This window comes from Bacillus rossius, chromosome 16 (genome assembly GCF_032445375.1).
Source record: "Bacillus rossius redtenbacheri isolate Brsri chromosome 16, Brsri_v3, whole genome shotgun sequence".
Classification (NCBI taxonomy): Eukaryota; Metazoa; Arthropoda; class Insecta; order Phasmatodea; family Bacillidae; genus Bacillus; species Bacillus rossius.
The window spans coordinates 47,182,296-47,196,819 of NC_086343.1; the positions used below are offsets into that span (position 1 = coordinate 47,182,296).

At 35.3% G+C, this 14,524-nt stretch overlaps 1 long non-coding RNA gene across 1 annotated transcript; it reads left to right on the forward strand.

Annotated features, from left to right (window-relative positions):
- Window positions 1-4,088: 4,088 nt before the first annotated feature.
- LOC134540072 (uncharacterized) lies at window positions 4,089-10,656 on the forward strand. The gene is made up of 2 exons (XR_010076402.1): window positions 4,089-4,130; window positions 9,923-10,656. It is a non-coding gene; the product is annotated as an uncharacterized LOC134540072 (long non-coding RNA).
- The last annotated feature ends 3,868 nt before the right edge of the window (window positions 10,657-14,524 follow it).

Here is a 14,524-nt window from a genome sequence, read left to right on the forward strand (position 1 = left end):
AATTTCGAGAGTAAAATTGTTATAATAAAGAAGACTTACCCCCTTTTCCACAGCTATTTAAAGAGAAAATTTAATGACCGCAAAAAATAAAGGCAATACGTTAATCTATATGCAGGTTTTTTTAGTATTTCTCTTCTTATTCTAATTAATTTTGAAGTGTAAGTTATTGGTTTTAAAAACACACGTACCAAACTTAGGGTTTTTCTTTCGCAAACTGGTAAAATTGGTGTTGGTAATTTTCTTATGTTTATTATTGGTACTCAAAATGATTTATTATGTTTAATTTAATTCAAAAATATAATTATAACCTTAAAACCATACTTACCCATTGTCACTTCTTAGGGGTTGGATTATGCAAAATGGTAAAATAGCGGTTGGTCATTTTTTTGGTTTATTATTGGTCTCTTGTATCTTCTGTTATGCTTGGTTAGCTTAGTATATATAATTAATTATATTTAATCCATATTTAAACCATTTGTTTACACCTAAGGGAGTAAATTTGAAAAACTTTGTAAAATTATGGTTGTTAGTTTTCTTATGTTTATTATTAGTACTAAAAAAGTATCATGTTTTTTTTATTCGGAGATATAATTATCAATCTTAACAACATATTTATCTTTTTTATTCCTAAGGGGATGTATTTAGCAAAATATAAAAATTGTGGTTGGTTATTATCTTATGTTTAATATCGTTACACAATATTATTTATTACATGTATTAACTTCAGAGACATACTTACCCCTTTCGCCCTTACGTGTTGAATTCCGCATAAAAAAACATTGTGATTGTTTGTATTCGTATGTTTATTATTGATACCCAATATTATTTATCACGCTTAATTTAATTCGAAGATATAATAATTATTATTGAAAACATACATACATACCCCTTTTTTCCCCTTCGAGGTTGAATTTTGCAAAATAAATTATTGTGGTTGATGTTTTCGTATTCTTATTAATGGTATCCAAAATCAATTATACCGCTTAAATAAATTCCGAGACAAAATTATTACTCTTAAAACAACCCTACCCCTTTTACACCCCTTAGTAGTTGGATTTAAAAAAATAAATTTAAATTGTGGTTTTTTGTGTTCGTATGATTATTAGATACTGGTACTTAATATCATTTAACACGCTTGATTAAATTCGGAGATATAATTATCAATCTTAAAAACATACTTATCCCTTTTTCACCCCTTACGGTTATAATTTCGCCAAATATAAAAATTTGATATTTTTTTTTTGTTTTCGTTTGTTAATTATTGGTACCCAATATCATTTATTTCACCGAATTAAAATCAGAGATATAATTATTCATCTTAAAACATAGTTACCCCTTTTCACCCCTTAGTGGCTGATTTTCGACAAATTTATAAATTTGTTTGATGTTTTCGTATGTTAATTATTGGTGCTAAATATCATATATTTAGCTTGACTAGTTTCAGTAGGGATGGGATTCTTAATAATATAAAGCTTAGTTTTTAAGTTAGCCAAATCCTTACTAATTAAAAAAAATGTTCATGAAAACCCGTCAAGTAGTTTAGATTGGTGCTCAAACAGACAGACAAACACACAAACATACAAAAATTTAAAAACTATATTTTTGAGTTCTCGATAATGTAAATAGCCATTTCCAATAGTTTTTCAAAATTTAATCCAAAATATAGACATTTTGCCTTGAACAGTTTTATTATTAGTACCTATAGCTAAGGGGGGAAACATTTTATCCATCTCACAAATTCAAGAAAAAATTTAAACATGTTAGCCAAAGAAATGACTTAATTTTCCTCCTTAATTAAAGTGTTTGGTATTATAAGCCATATTTTTAAGTTGAAAAATAAAGTTTTAGGTTAAAATCTAATTTTAAAACAAAAGATTTGTTTTACTTTCACAAAATTCATTTATACATAATTTCACTCTTATTCGTTGGTTTTTAAAACGTAAACATATTTTTCCAGCTCATATTGAAGTCAACACTGGCTTTCGCTTAAAACATTTTTAATCACCATCATCAATTATTGTTACTACAATGTAAAAATTAAAAAAAAATATATGTTAGAACATTAAAAGCTGTGGCCAAGATGAAGGCACACGCACTCATACAGCCACACGACACAAATGGACGCGCGGAAAACAAACCACCATAAAGACGTTAGTTTCTACGGCATAGCTGGACTGGCACTGGTTAACATAGAAAATATTTTGTTGTGCCACTTATATCCAGCAGAAGCGAATCCGAGTCTGGACTTATTTAATTATTCTGGAAAACGCAGGGTTTAAATAACGCAAAGATATTTAAAAATTGGTTGTAATTGTAAGTGCGAAAATGAATTTATGTCGCAAGGTGTTTGTTTTTTAACCTCCGTAGATATTGAAAAGTATCATTAAGCAAGAATAATTTATTAGTTTAACAAACTGAATTCAATTTTCCTGTTTAGTATAAATAAAAACAACATAAGTGAACCTGTTGATAAAAATAACAGGTAGATATGTTTTTTACCGACACAGGTTTATAAACTTTCTGCTCAAGGACACGACGAAGACTGGTTGAACTTGAACTTTAAAGATAGAAGAAAAAAAAGTTGTTTGGAGATATTTTCGTGCGTATGACACACTGTAACAAAAGTCCGTAAATGTGTGTAAATGTTTACCAAGGTGTACAAATAGTTCCCAAAAACATCAAAGGCATTCTCAATGAAAACAGATTTTAATTTCCACGTTGTAAATGTGAAAAATTTCCCTATTTCTCGAAGGTTATGGAGTTAAAGAGAAGTTTCCAGAAGCTACACAATGCGTTTTTCTCCCATGGATCCCAAGGGTGTTCATTATGACTGTCGTTGCCATGTTCCCACCTCTTTATATCATTTGTTAAGGCATAAAACCATCGAAAATTGTACTTGAAAAGACGCAGTTTTGTTTTGGAAAAAAGTTATTTATAAAATATTCTCAGAGAAGAACTACTTGCACGCAAGTTTAGAGAATTAGAAAGAAATAACGGTATGATAACAGACGAACTGGATTGCCCTGTCTCAACTCCATCAAATGAAAATAAAGCGCACACGGCATTAGAAAATATTTGGTTACGCTACATAATAATGACTAGGGATCGGAAAAATTCGCGTTTTCAATGACTTTTAGGACAGACTCCATGATCCTCTATGTACTTGTGCAGATTACACTTGCTGATTGGCTACTAACTCGTGACACGTGTTAACTGGGAAGCTTGTGATTCGATACTTCTTCTGTCGTACGTTTTTCATTGGTCCAGAGTCCTTCAGATAAACTGTGGCCCAATCGCTGAAGCATCAAGAAAGGCAAATGTATTTGGATTCTAGCCTATCGCGTAATGAACCCGCGAATTTTTCAGGCCTATAATAATGACGTATCAGTAAATATCCAGGGGTGAGCATTATCTCGTGGCCGACAGACCTGGAAAACGTCGCCTTTTGGTTCGTCTGATGGCCTTCGGGATGGCGACCTGCCTTTTGATTTGGTTTTACCCGACTCTCCATCTTTCTTTCATTTACTTCGGGGCGTTTTTAATTAATTACTATTCACTTTTTGCTTGCTGTGCTCTGGGTTTTGCCGGTGCAGAGGCATACTGCAGATGCCATGCTTGTTCCCCATGCGAGGGGCCACCTTGTAGGCTCCATCGATAGCGGCATGCAGATTTCGCGAAAAGATTCCGAGACTAGATGAAAGTTAAAACACTGTAGCATCGTCTGAGATTCATGATTGGGCGAGTTTCTCCCAGGTACATATCGTTAGTAACAACACCAATCACAGTGATTCAGTGCGGAAGTAAACGCATTCTGAATGGCTCGGTCCTAAACGGCGTCTTCTCTCGCAGACGGCCGCCAATCACAAGGAAGAAACCACAGGTGCGAGTATACCTTGTTGCAGTCTAATAAGTGTTCAGATCTTTTCGCGAAAAATGCCTGCCCCTGCCATCGAGCCCGCAGTGCGTCTCCATGGAGGGCACACCACCCCCCCCCCCCCCCTCGTCCTGGTGGTGAGCTGGGCGGCCTTCACTCGCCCTCCGTCCTCCTCCTCGCCGGGCTATATAAGCCCTGCGCCCGGCGGCACAGCACACGTGACTCCCACACCGCCGCCATGACACACAGGTTCCTGGTGAGTATCAGCCCACTGCTGTTCCTGGCGTCTCAACTGACAGCAGGAACCCACTCCTTACTTGGGTGTTTAAAAATATTGTACTTCTCCGAAAGAGCCGAATAAGTCCTAAAAATGCAAGCAAAATATGTGACGAAATAATTAAATTATATTTGTACAAACTAGAGAACAGATTTAAATATATTTATATATATTTTTTTCATTTTTGACGTGATACCGTCTTATAGATCGATGAACGCCGGCTGCACGCACGAAAAATTGTCACGTTCCACCTGAGCTGAGCGTGCAAGAACCGGCCAACCACCCGTGCGAGAAAATCTTCTATAATACCAAACAGGTTAAGGTGGGCTTTTTAAATAATTTTTCGCGATTATATTTAAACAAATTATTTAAATTAAATTTGCAAAAACTGTAAATAGTATTTGAAAATTAAAAAGTATGCAATTTTTCATCAATGTTTTCTTATGACGTTATCACGTAAAATTATCGTCTGTAAACCGACTTTACAGACAACGCCCTTTTTAAAAGAAAACTTACAATGTAAAATCCTGCATGTATTATCCGCACAAATACGTTCACATTATATCACAAAGGCTATGCATAATTATTGGTTTAAAGATTCCAAGTGAACGTCTTAACAACTTGAGCACAGCTTGAATCGTGTATAAATATGTACATAATTCTATTACTTGGAGATACGTTCTTAAAAGATTAACTTATAGGATGACCGGACAAATCGTTGTATTGATTCAGTAGGCATACACTTTATATATTTATCTTCACGACTACTGGTATAACAAACGGTGACCAACTTGTCAATTATACTTGGAATTAATTTTGTTAAAATATCACTGCCAGTTACAACGTATTTATTTATTTCCAAGTAGGTTACACAGTTATTACTACGTAAATGAAAAAGAAATACCAAAGGATTATTTTTATTCATATATTTTTGTGAATATTTTCTCTTTCACTTAATGCCATAAAAATGAGGTTTGCTTATTTAAACAATTCTTCTATGACACAAATATGATTTCTTACCATTGCATATTATAGCAATAATCGTGTTTTTCGTTAAGTGCAATGTTTAAAATGTTTTATATATTTTCCTTTCTTCAAACGCTTTTTGAACAATCGTTAATTATGTACCTATGATTATTAAACTAGTCAGTAAAAAGTAACAAGTGTTACTATAAAAAAAATAAGGATAAAATAAAGTTTAATTTGGATAAAAATTTTTCTCGTGGTGGGATAGCAAGAGATTTATTTTGATGTTTCTAACTGAACTATTTACGCTCGGCAAAACCCAAACAAATTGCTCTGTGCAAAAGCAAAAAGTTTTCTCCATCAGGAGTCGTGATTCTCTGGAAGAACATTTTGTGTTTGTACTGCGAGTTGCTTTACTCCGAACACGTGAACACTGGTCGTGCTTGTGTGAAAAGTTAATAAAAACAAATTATTCAATAATTTTGTGAATAGAAAAACTTTTATATCTGTATTAAGAATTGTGTCATAAAATATTCGAAGTAAAGACGATTAAAATATTAGCCATACTATTTAGCATATAAAAAACATTACTTTTCTTTGGCTAAATTAATTTTCGATTTTACTATGGACATGCTTTTTTTTTCATTAACGTTATTTTTTTCATTTACCTGGTGAACAAAATACAAGTTTTTTTTTTTTTTCCATTCAACCTGATGTACTGTGTCAAAGTGATAGTTTAGTTTAACGTGATTTACTTTTTTAACGGAATTTTATTTCCTTCCTTGAATACCAAGATTAAAAATTCAATGGCCATTTACGTTATTTAATGTTTTTTTTAACCAACTTCAAACATATACACACAAAATTAAACTAAAGCAGTTTGTGAATATAATTATAACACGCACGTTAAATGTATGTTAAGTGTATTGTTCAGATTTCTTTTACAGTATTGAAGCGAGGTCAACTTTTTATTGATGACGTTTATTATGATATTAGCCATAACATAAACCAGCAACAATTCAGTAATTTTTTCAAGAAAATGTGTGCATTTGTATTTGTTGTATGCATACAGTGTTAACATTTCATCCGTTCACAAACATAATCAGTTTATTCAGGTTCACAAGATTATTAGTTTTTTAGTCTCTGGTTTAAGTCTTATTATGACCGAGGCGATAACGGGAGGGTATTTCATAGTAAAATATATTCTACTGTATTTTACACGCCGTATGTTGATTGGTTTTTATTTGCATGAACTGAAACTAATAATTTCTTTCAGTAAAACGGTACTGAAAAAAAAAAGAATTTTTGCTTTTTAAAAATACTTTCGAGGCAATTTTCTTTGTTTTAATTGATAAGAACAGTATCAGTAACTAAAAATATATGATTATTAAAAGCACGCTGAACCTATTTTTAAATGCCTGAAGGGACAAATTTGAGGTCATGACTTAAAAATTGTTTGTTTAGCGTCAGCAAGCCTCCTTCATCACTTTTCCCAAAATTAAAAAGTCTTAAAGATCTTTAGTAATTACTGTAACTTTTGGTTGGTTATACCTGTTGAGACACCGGCTTTCTAATGTGTTCTCTAATATTTTAAACAACCATTTATGATATGTTTTAGATTGCAATAACGCAATGATGTTAATTATTGTTTTGTTTTCATTTTTGTTTAAAATTTTAATTAGTATAGAGAAACATTTATGCAGTGACACAATGAATCAGTAGGTAAACATGTTTTTACAGACCAAGGTATTTTTATAATTTTTAAACTAAAGTATCGCTGAATCGTCCAGATGTAATTAGCAGCTGCTGTTTTATCTCCAACGTGTTTCGCCATCTCAGGCGGCAGGAAGACTGTGATGTTATCGTCTCCCGTGCGTCTCCTTCCGTTGGGTAAATGACCTTGAGTCACACTGATCTCCCTACAATGCAATCCCAAATCTCGATAGCCGGGGGATCCAAGGTCATATCCACCAGCGGCTATCTCCAGTAGTGTTGATGGACGCCTGGCAAGCCAGTTGCTACAAGTGTAGTAGCTGGAGCCTTCTTCAGGCACATGTACTGTCTCACTCTTGATGGACGCGTGGCAAGCCAGTTGCTTCACTTGTAGTAGCTGGAGCCTTCTTCAGGCACGTGTAGTGTCTCACTGTTGATGGACGCCTGGCAAGCCAGTTGCTTCACTTGTAGTAGCTGGAGCCTTCTTCAGGCACGTGTAGTGTCTCACTGTTGATGGACGCCTGGCAAGCCAGTTGCTTCACTTGTAGTAGCTGGAGCCTTCTTCAGGCACGTGTAGTGGCTCACTGTTGATGGACGCGTGGCAAGCCAGTTGCTTCACTTGTAGTAGCTGGAGCCTTCTTCAGGCGCGTGTAGTGTCTCACTGTTGATGGACGCCTGGCAAGCCAGTTGCTTCACTTGTAGTAGCTGGAGCCTTCTCCAGGCACGTGTAGTATTTCACTGTTGATGGACGCCTGGCAAGCTAGTTGCTTCACTTGTAGTAGCTGGAGCCTTCTCCAGGCACTTGTAGTTTCTCACTGTTGATGGACGCCTGGCAAGCTAGTTGCTTCACTTGTAGTAACAGGAGCCTTCTTCAGGCACTTGTAGTGTCTCACTGTAGATGGACGCCTGGAAAACCAGTTGCTTCACTTGTAGTAGCTTTAAGCTCTCGGTGCGATATTCCTGTGTGTGTCCCGTTGTCGGTGGGAATTAGTTACATCTGAATAGGTTAAAATTTGGTCGCAGTCCATACATTTGACAAAAGTTAGTTTCAAAACTGTCTAAAGCAAGTCAATGTGGATATTGGAATGTGGTTAGATTGATCACACATTTGGTGACTGGCGCACTCTTGATTGTTAGGTTGTGTGGTGCTGCGATTACAGATTTGACAAACAGCATTAGCATGGCAGACTTAAGGGTGTATGTTTCATTTCAGGTATTTTTTTATATTAACATTCCACATAAATAAACTGGCCGACTGTGAGTGGCTGAAACTTTACAAAATTAAAAAAAAAAATACAATACTTTTGAATCGCTTGCTGGCAGAGTTTCTTTTTGATATTTTTTGTGCACTGTGGTTAAAGAGAATGAAATGTAATATAAAATTGGAATTTTTTTGTTCAATGAAATTTTACTTGCCTATATATGATTATATTTAATTTCATCCAGGGAAAAATATTTCAATTGTATATTACCTTAAATAAATCTCTGAACGATTATGATTAAAAAAAAAAAATTCCTAAAATAAATAATAACTAAACTGTTCAGCAGTGACCAACATTGCTTTTAAATCCAATAAACGTTAATAAATTTTTCCAATGGTTTCGCTATATCCTTTTTGCATGGAAAGTTTGAAAATTTATATTTGGCAGCTAATTATGTAAAAACGTATGCACTAAATATATATTTCATTTTGTTGAAGTAAAAATACTTCAAAAGTCTAAAAGTGTAAACATGCTAAATGTTAGAATGAAAACCTGACACAGATCGAGACAAACCCTTTGAACATTCGCCGAGACGGCTGATATGTCTATGGTGTAGAGGGAGACAAACATAATTGTAGCAGTAGCATTGGCGCATTTTACCAAGAACATTTTCACACCAGAAGTGAATATAATAAGAAAATTATGTACGTCTCAACCAGCGACTGTCTGTACATCAGGCAACAGGTTCTCATGCATTCCACAGAGCACTTATTGTCACTGCGCTGCGATCACGCGTCCATTTAGTTAGAGGAGTAATGCCATAAAGCGCGCGTCCATTTAGCTAGAGGAGTAATATCATAATGCGTCCGTCCATTTAGCCAGAGGAGTAATATCATAATGCATCCGTCCATTTAGCTAGAGGAGTAATGCCATAAAGCGCGCGTCCATTTAGCTAGAGGAGTAATATCATAATGCGCCCGTTCATTTAGCTAGAGGAGTAATATCATAATGCGCCCGTTTTTTAGCTAGAGGAGTAATATCATAATGCGCCCGTTTTTTAGCTAGAGGAGTAATGCCATAATGCGCGCGTCCGTTTAGCTAGAGGAGTAATGCCATAAAGCGCGCGTCCATTTAGCTAGAGGAGTAATGCTATAAAGCGCGCATACATTTAGCTAGAGGAGTAATGCCATAATGCGCCCGTCCATTTAGCTATAGGAGTAATGCCATTATGCGCGCGTCCATTTAGCTAGAGGAGTAATGCCATAAAGCGCGCGTCCATTTAGCTAGAGGAGTAATGCTATAAAGCGCGCATACATTTAGCTAGAGGAGTAATGCCATAATGCGCCCGTCCATTTAGCTAGAGGAGTAATGCTATAATGCGCCCGTCCATTTAGCTAGAGGAGTAATGCCATTATGCACGCGTCCATTTAGCTACAAGAGTAATGCCATTATGCGCGCGTCCATTTAGATAGTAAAGTAATATCATTATGCGCGCGTCCATTTAGCTTGTAAAGTAATATCATAATGCGCGTGTCCATTTAGCTAGTGGAGTAATGCCATAATGCACGCGTCCATTTAGATAGTAAAGTAATATCATTATGCGCGCATCCATTTAGCTTGTAAAGTTATATAATTATGCGCGTGTCCATTTAGCTAGAGGAGTAAACAAAGTTCAGTAACACAGCCACTATCAACTCTACTGCATGTCTTGTTCCGTGCACATAGAATGCATGCACAGTGCCTGCTAGTCCCTGGTCGCTGGAGCTAACGGCTGGTGTGTTGTGTTGCAGTTGTGTTGCCTGCTGTTACTGGAGCTAACTGCTGGTGTGTTGTGTTGCAGTTGTGTTGCCTGCTGTTGCTGGAGCTAACTGCTGGTGTGTTGTGTTGCAGTTGAGTTGCCTGCTGTTGCTGGCGCTGCTGGGCATCTGCGCGGCGCAGTACGGCGGCTACGGCAGAGGAGGCTACGGCAGAGGAGGAGGTGGTAACTACGGCGGCTACGGCGGGAGGGGAGGTGGCTACGGCGGCTACGGCGGGAGGGGTGGAGGCTACGGCGGAAGAAGGGGTGGCTACGGCGGCTGGGGGCGCTAGGCATCTCTACCTGCGCGAGAGCCTTCATACGGAACATTTACCACTGGAATCCTTCGTGACATGTCCAAGAAATTTCAGTTCTTGGATTCTTCGATTTTCCAATGTTGCAAAGTACCATGCCTACCCCCAAAAAAATATCTCGTGTTTTTAAAGTGATTAAACTTTAGTTTATACCCTAAAATATTACATGGAACTTAATTAAAAAATATATATTTACTTACCATAGTGTCTGTAATTGCTTTGTTAGCTCCCATTCTATTCATGCAAAGCTTTTGTAAGGTCTAGCAGAATATATATATATATATATATATATATATATATATGTGTGTGTGTGTGTGTATATATATATAATAGAAATGCAACACGGATACGATTTTAGACTATTCATAGCTTCGTGAATTAGATTATGTCAATAGAACTATTTTTAAAACTTCTGGTCTGTTAAAATAATTTAGTCTCTAGGCTCTGGTTCTTTATAAGTAATGTTCTCATTATTTTTATTACTGCAATAAAACGTGTTTGTTGTTTTTATAAAATGTTGTGTTTTATTTATAATATTTATTTGCGTCTCATTTTAGGAAACAATTACTATAAATATTTTATGCACTTTAAGAGACAAATTTTAAATACTACATAAAAAAACTTTGCTTTATTTTTGGAGATATTTCGTAAGAAATCTGCCGTGTTTTTTAAATATAATTTTATTATTTAGTTCAATTTTTTAATTATTTAACTAATATAGATAAATTTTCTCTTAAATGTATAACAAAGCTTTTATGAATTCAATGGAATTAGTGACAATATATATTTTTTTTTGTTTATGAAGCTGTTTTGACCAAAAAATCTTAAATGTTTGGAATTACAAAACTAGAAGGTTGTAAGGCGCCTAAGGCGCCCGCTGAAAAACGATGACAATAAAAAACACTTTAGTTTAATATATACTTATTATTTTATGTATATGAAATGATAACAAATATTTGACAAAAAAATTATATCTATATAAAGTACATGTGTGCTATTTAACAATAATTTAGGAGCAAGAAATGAATTCCCCACAAATGAAGCATATATAAAAATACAAAAAGGCGTACCTAATTACCAAAAAGGCAAATCTGCCAAAAACACTTTCGGGCATACAAACATATATTATGTATAAAATAAAAAAATTATACAACGGCTTTTTATAAAATTATAAACTTTAAATATATAAGCATATTAAAATAATGAAAGCAAATATTTTCGAAAGGGTGTAAGGTCAAAATTCAAATATCATCAAAATTTTCCCAAAGGCGCAAACTTAGGTTTCCAAAAAGGGAAAAACTGTCACAGTTTTCCGTTTAGAGCTAAACTTTCTAAGATGAAAACCTTTTTATTAATTACTAGCATAGTTTTTCGTAAGGCACCTAAGGTGTCCATTGAAAAATTATGAATATAATAAACACTTAAATTTAATAATCAAGGCGTGTTCCACTTATGTAGCTTATTTAAAAAGTGTGTATATTGTTACACTTCAATTTTCTATTTATCCACATCTCTTTGGAGTAGGCTAATATTTGTGCTTCTTGATACGCATATCTCCAAGGTATACATATCTCTTTGGCATTACAGAGTAAGCGAGTCAGTGATAAGAGAAACTATATATATGATTATTAAGATGAAAATTTTTGAAAAGAATTATTTACGATCAACACAGCTATATTCAACGATTCCTATGTTTTAATTAAATATGTTATAAATAATTACCACCAGTAGCAATAAATTTATAGTTCATAATATTTCAGAATTCAGTTGAAACATACCTATATGTAAAATGCTTGATTTCTTAGTTATTATTGCAATACATACGACACACATATTTTAAAATCTTTTGCAAATAAATTTATAACAGTCTCAACTTAGCACTCGCCCAATTTAAATTCTCGTTTTTTTGATAGGAAACTTGAATTTCGGAAAGATCTAATGTACCCAAAATATTAAAATTAAATAGTATCATAACAATTTTAGCTCAGAAACACAAGTATCTCTTACAGTAACCTATATTAACTAGTCAGATTCTTTGGTTAGATAATAAGTCATATAAACGAATAAACATATTCGACATATTTAAAATTCAATGTTGAAGTCATTACTAGCGCCGAAAAATCGCTTAATTTTAAATGTTACGGAATATTAAAATCGGTGATCAAATTTCTATAACTAACAAATCACAAACACTATATACAAGTATGACTACTACACTAATCTATAAGTATAGTTTCTGGTAGAATTGTAGCCGGTTCTAGATCGCTCTGCGGGTAGAGAAGTTAATATGTAAAAACTTAAGTCACTCAAATCATGAAGAAAAAGAAAAAAAACAATGTGTTCTGTATACTAATAAATTGGTATTAAAACAGTTCGAAAAGACTTGAAGAAATTGATTCATAAATCAAACTAACAGAAATTCTAGAAGTTTCTTTTGTAAAATGAAAGAATCCCTTTTGACATATCTTACAGGCGTGGGTAGATTTCGAAGTACATTTTCCTTCTAGAAACTTTTTGGATACTACTTCTATAAATTTCTATAATATTTTAAGAACTTAATGTACACAACAACTATGTGATCTCCAATTTTACAAAATCATTGATAGAATATTTTCTCACTTTCCATGTAGCAAAAATATTTTGAATGTTAACTCAGTATATTCAGCTTTGAATAGCTTAGAACGAATTTCATAGTATACCTACTAGAATAGTTAAGTAATTTTTTGACCATCATACAATATTTTTTATTCCTTGCATTTATAACGTGGTCGTATAAGAATTGGCTTTGAACCAAGTTATAAGAAAATATTAAATTTTTTTTAAACAATTTCAAACAAATTTTTAATCTAACGAAGTTTTGATGTTTTTATTTCAAATGCTGAAATAATTAGTTTTTTTTTAAATTGCTTCTGCCAAAGTTTAATAAAACGTTTAGGATTCATTCAGTAAATTGTTACCGGTGTCACCACTCGGTAAAGATTTTTTTTGACGTGAAAAATTCTAATAAATCGATGAACGCCGGCTGCACGCACGAAAAAGTGTCCCATTACGCACATTGTCCCGTTACGCTGTCTCCCGTTACGCTCATTGTACGCTTGCGCAGAATCTATCTCTCTTCCACTCGATTGGAACAACCATCGATTTGACTTTTTCGAGGCACATTAAACTTGAAACAATCACATTCGTTTTCACTTTTTCTATCATCGTCCTATTCCTAACAGAATAACACAGATCGGAGGAAGTTAAATAGCAAACATGTATAAAAGTTATAGTTAAAATAATCTCTTCTTTAAAGTAATAAACATATTTGAATTAATGTGTGCAAATAAAAGTAAATATATACATTAAATTGTTGATTTCATTTCACTCCTTCGTTGTATCCATACAAAATAGTGATAATTCAATAAAAATGATTCAATTTTATTCATAAAAGTATGCAATAATTTCATCGATGTTTTGTTATGACGTTGTCACGTTAAACTATCGTCCGTAAACTGACTTTACAGACAACCAATTTTTTTTTTAGACGAACAACTACCCTGAGCGAGAAAAAAGGAATCCGAGCGCGAGTGACCCGTTCACCGCCGAGACCCGTGGAAGAACTTCCCAGGCGGGAAACGGATCAGCGAACGGGTCATCAGCTCCCGGAGGGACCCGTTCGCCGGGACCCGAGTCTTTGTGACCCGCATCTCGTTCCTCGCCACGCGGTTACGGAAGCGCACAGACGGGATTCCGGTTCGCTGAGTCCGGACAGTGGGTCAGTGAATCACTCCCGAGATGCATTTATAAGGGGGCAGTGTAGAGCTGGGAATCAGCCCGTACCAGTACTAAGACGAGGGGGGAGGGGAGGGGCTATCCCTCTCATTCCCTCCATGTTGTAATGATGACCACTTGGGAGGACAAGAGTCCCTGTCGCGCCGAGGGGCTGCGCCGCAGTATGAACCACCGGCGGCCCAGAGGCAAGTTGTTTCGGGCCGAAGCCCGGCCTAGCCTCACCACCTCCACCTCCTAGGACTGAACCCGTGAGGGTATTCCAGGAGCACTAGCTTTTCTTCTTTTCATCCAGATGTCACCTGGTATTAATGGCATCTGGATGATTGGCCTCAGATGTTTCATATGCCATGGTTTTGAATGGTTAGACACCATTCGTTTGCCTCAACCAGAAACAACTTATCCATTCTGTTTGAGCCGCCGTGCCTGCAGCCAGAATATAGCTTTGTCAGTTTTTAATATATATTTTGTCCGATGCATCCATGCAGATTTAAAACACGACGGCTGATGTTAAAACACTTCAGTCACTCCGCGTGAGATCTCTTGCATGCCATTGCTCCGGGACGGTTGCCAGTACCCGGGGCGATGAACGGCCCAGAGGCAGTCGTCGGC